This window comes from Aethalodelphis obliquidens, unplaced genomic scaffold (assembly GCF_003676395.1).
Source record: "Aethalodelphis obliquidens isolate GAN/ISIS:26980383/991018 unplaced genomic scaffold, ASM367639v1 scaffold1, whole genome shotgun sequence".
Classification (NCBI taxonomy): Eukaryota; Metazoa; Chordata; class Mammalia; order Artiodactyla; family Delphinidae; genus Aethalodelphis; species Aethalodelphis obliquidens.
The window spans coordinates 15405379-15410320 of NW_020837945.1; the positions used below are offsets into that span (position 1 = coordinate 15405379).

The 4942-nt window shown below is 39.9% G+C and overlaps 1 long non-coding RNA gene across 2 annotated transcripts in view; it reads right to left on the minus strand.

The window, feature by feature from the left end:
* The window catches only part of LOC113617933 (uncharacterized), a 42164-nt gene that overhangs the window by 36049 nt on the left and 1173 nt on the right, over positions 1–4942 (minus strand). The gene's annotated exons all lie outside the window — the stretch shown is intronic.

Consider the following 4942-nt stretch of genomic DNA (forward strand, 5'->3'; position numbering starts at 1 on the left):
TATGACCCCTTGCCATGAATTAATAAGAACAATAGATGTAGTCACGGTTCTCCAGAGAAACAGAAACAGATTAATAGAATATGTGTGTCTACATATATATACACACAGGTTGGGACCCATTTCTAGAGATGGAGTGGGATCCATGTCACCCACAGCACCTGGTTTGTGAATGGGGGAGGAGGGAGCTTCTGCAGTGTCCGCAGAAGTGCTGGAGAGACAACCAATAGAAGCGCACTATTGCCAGATGGCAAGAAAGTGTCAGGGTCTTTTCCCCTTTGATCATTTCCTTCTGTGAAGTGGGGAGCCCAGATAATTAAAGGGAGAAGAAATGAAAATAATTTGAGAAACACTTCATCCCACCTACAAAACACTCATTCTCATCTATGCAGTTATGTACAGTTTTCAAAGCACTTTCTCAAACAGCACTGGACCTGCGTTATAGCAGCTCTAGGGAGACAGCCTAGTGGATAATATTATCCCCGCTAGAGACCTGAAGCAAATCAGCCTTCTTTACTCACTGCTCAGGATGTGCCCCTCTCATGCTCACTGAAGGGGAAACTCCCAGCCTGTCTGCATGGGAGCGAAATACTAGGAGATTCCATGAGAGGAGGTTGGGAGCCTGAGTGGTGAGAACAGAAGGGAAAGTGCAGAAAGAGGAGAAGAGGTTCAAGGTAGGAAAAGAAAAGCTGCAGAGTGATGGAACAAAGTGCCCACTACCAACAGCAGGAACTGTATTTCTCTCCACAAAATGGGTGACTTAAGCAACAGAAATTTATTGTCTCACAGTTCTGGAGGCTAGAAGTCCACGATCAAGGTGACAGCAGGGTCAGTTCCTTCTGAGGGCGGTGAGGCAGAGGCTGTTTCACGCCTCTCCTCTAGCTTCTGGTAGCTTGCCAGCAACCTTTGGTGCTCCTTGGCTGGTAGGCCCATCACTCCCTTCTCTGTCTTCATCTTCACATGGCGCTCTCCCTGTGCGAGTCTGTCTTCAAATTCCCCCATTTTATAAGGACATCAGTCATATTGGATTTGGACGCACCCTAACGGTCTCATTTTAACTTGATTACCTCTGTAAAGATCTCGTCTCCAAATAAGGTCACCTCCTGAGGTACTGGAGGTTAGGTCTTCAACATCTGAATGTTGAGGGGACACAATTGAATCCATAACAGATACTAAATCTCTAGAGCTGAGCTGGATATCACAGTGCCCACTGGCCACACGTGGATATCAGGCACTGGACATGAGGCTAGTCTGAACAGAGATGAGCTGTGAGTGTAAAATAGACACCAGAGTTCAAATACTTAGAGTGAAAAAGAGAATGTAGGATACCTCCGTTGTCTTTATATTGATTACCCGCTAAATACTTTTGATATATTGGGTTAAAGACACTACAATACAGAATTAAGATTAATTTCCTCTCTTCTTGCGTTTTTCAATGCAGCTCCTAGAAAATTTACAATTACACATACAGTTCATATTTGTGGCTTGCCTTATATTTCTGTTGTACAGCACTGTTCTAGAAAGAGAAATTCACCAGGTCCCTGACGCCTGATCACCTCGTGAGAAGATTTTCTGAACTTCTCACATAGTTCTCTGACAATGATGGCAACATTAAGCATTTGAATCACTCGAAATGTGACATAGAGTAGACGGTAAACATCAAACTTTATACCTGTACAGCGTACTCTAAATGTGAAATAAGTTTTTGTCTAGCCTAAGTGACAGAAGATATATTTGATCAATAAGGATCACACTTTATTTTTTATTACTAAGAACTCAATTTGGAACAGGCCACCCAATATCATCTTATAATAGTAGCTCCTGTTTAAGGTATTCACTTTTTCATTTACCTCGTGTGAGAAAAATGAGGCTGCATAGCAAGGGTGCCTTTTATTAACGATTACATCAGAACGGTACCAGTCCTTATTAAAGATGGTTTTCCAAGTGAGGTTTTGCATATGCTCCATGCAGATCAATCATGGGTACCTTAGTGAGGTCACATCAGTGTAGATGGATTTTGCTTTATGAAATGCACTGGGTTATAAATACTCTGACCTTGTTTATAAAGGAAGCCGGTTAGTTCACTTAATGAAGACATTAATTTGCCAATCAGCTTGGACTGATTATTCATTAGCTGCTCTTTCCTGACCAACAGCTCTGACTTACAAACGCAGCCGTTTGTAGGCAGTGGTGTGCTGCCACCTACGGCTGGAAAGAAAAAAGGATAAGGTGCAGAGAGTTCTGAGAAAGCCACAACTATTGAAAAGAGTCAGAGTATGAATAAAAAAAGGCTAGAACAAAGTATACTACTGTGGACCTTTCCCCATGTTAAAATCATTGTAAGACATTGACTTATTTGCAAGCAAAATAAAACCTAGATGAAGTAAGCCATAAATGTCACAACTGCAAAGTCTTAACCCAATTATTCTTGGTGGGGCTGGTGTCATAAGATCAACAGTACTGATAAGTCAAACAGTGTAAGATCTACTATAATCACTTTCCAAGTAGGCCACTGCTTGTATTTCCCAGAACTCACCTTGGGATCATTTTTTTTTTTCACTCTTCAGGCCTTTTCTCTACTCTAGGACAGCACCTTTGGCAACACTCCGCAAATATTTTTGGATTCCAGGCATTGTCCTGGATACTTGAGATGCAATGTGGATGAGGATTTGTGTGTAAATCTCCTGCCCTTGAGATGCTTACATTCTAGTGGAGTGAGACAGGTAATAAACATGAAGCAAAAGAAATAAGCCAATTCTCTAGTATGTTGGAATGTGACAGGTGATATGGAAAGAGAAAATGAAGGACAAGATACAGAGGTTGGAGGTGGGATGGTAGGATGGAGGTAGGGTGCAATCTTGACTAGAGGAGCCTCACTGAGAAGGTGATACTGGGTAAGTGTCACCTGGAAAGGTGTTCTTAGAGGTAGCTGCAAGAAGAGAATTCTGGGAAGAGTGACCCCTTGGACCAAGGCCCCATGGAGTGACAGTATCTGGTGTGCTGAGAAAGAAGAGGCTTGTGGAGCTGGGGACACAAAAGAGGAGGAGAGCTGGGGGATGAAGCCAGAGGGGAGGGGAGGGAGCCCATCACAGCAGGCCTTGGGGACCACCATCAAGATCTCAGCTTTTAGCTGAGTGAAATATAACTTCCTGCTTTTTTTACATTTCTGGCTGACTTACCCTTAAATTTTTCTCTTTCTGGTTTTTGTTTTTAAAATCATGTTTGATAGTTTTATAGTGGTGGTGGTGGTTATTGTCTCAAGATTCATGCGTACCCATGAAAGCAAATTGGAATAAATAAGAATGTGTTCACCTTTCACGGACTTCTTTTCATTATTTTCTATTCTATTCATTATTTTTCTATTCACATTATTTTTCTATTCATATTTCTTATGCATGGTTATAATCATTCTCGATACATGTGTCTTGCTTTTATGTTTAGTATGTCACGAGCACTTTTCATGTTATTCTATGTTTATTATAAACAGCTTATTAGCTTACTAAAACTCCTAAAAGAGGATAATATCTACCTTTTGAGGTTATTGTGAAGATTAAGTGAAAAAATCATGAAAAGAGCTGAATGTAGTGTCTGGCACAGAATAAACCCTCAATAAACTTAGCTTTGAGTAGATGTACAGGGATTCACTTTTTTTCCATTTCTAAAGGTTTATTCACTACTATTTACTAGGCTAAATAATGCTATGATGAACTACTTGGTCCATAGAGGAATTTGTAGGATTAATTTATGGCTAAAGTCTATTAGATCGCAAACTGCTTTCCCAAGCCTTCAGAACCTTGAGAAAATAAATTTCTATTATTTATTTTTATTATTTATTTCTTTCTGTTATGTAAACCTCCTACTCTGTGGTCTTTTGTTATGATAGCCCAAGCTGACTAATACACACTTCTTCCCATTCAGGAATGTGGTACGGTGCTCCATTTATTTAAATTTTCCTTTACAACTCTCTAAAACAGGTTTTAAATTTATTTTGAGTAAGTTCCAGCCATTTCTCACCAGAATTTTATTTCTAGAAATGGCTATTTTGCTTTTATCATTATGTATTGGAAATCCTTTTTATCAGGATATTTTCTAGCCAGTTACTGGAGATAAATAGAAAACCTTCTCATTTAATATATCTCATATCTAGCCAGCCACCTTACTGAACTATTATATGTCATAAATTCCTGTAAAAGCTAACAAGGAATTGGAGAATAAATTATTTAACAGAAATTATATTAAAAGCACATTGCTCTCTACAGTTCTATGTAGTCAGAAGTAGGCCTCAAATTTTCTCTTACAAGCAAAAAATATTAAAGGAGGAAACAAAATCCATTCTAAGTTAGTATAAATAGTTGTAATTAATTCTTCCTACTTCTAAAATCTTCCTTACTACTGAAAAGCAATTTCTCTAATAGAGCCTCAATAAGAGGACACAGCTTTCTCATAAAAGAAACTGTTTTTTTGTTTATTTGTTTGTTTTTTTAGGTGTTCACTGTGGCATTGTTTAAAATAGAGAAAAAACTGGACACAATTTATATATCCATCCACACAACCGCATAATTTAAATACAAAGTACAATGTAATATTATGAAGCAGTTGTTTAAATTAGATCTCTCTATGTAATATGTATATATCTTTATAATATAATGTAGGGACTTCCCCAGTGGCGCAGTGGTCAAGAACCCGCCTGCCAATGCAGGGGACACGGGCCAAGCCCTGGTCCAGGAAGATCCCTCATGCCTCGGAGCAACCAAGTCCGTGCGCCACAACCACTGAGCCCAAGCACCACAACTACTGAAGCCCGCACGCCTAGAGCCTGTGCTCCGCAACAAGAGAAGCCACCGCAATGAGAAGCCTGTGCACCACAATGAAGAGTAGCCCCCGCTCGCCACTAGAGAAAAGCCTGCACGCAGCAAGGAAGACCCAATGCAGCCAAAAATAAATA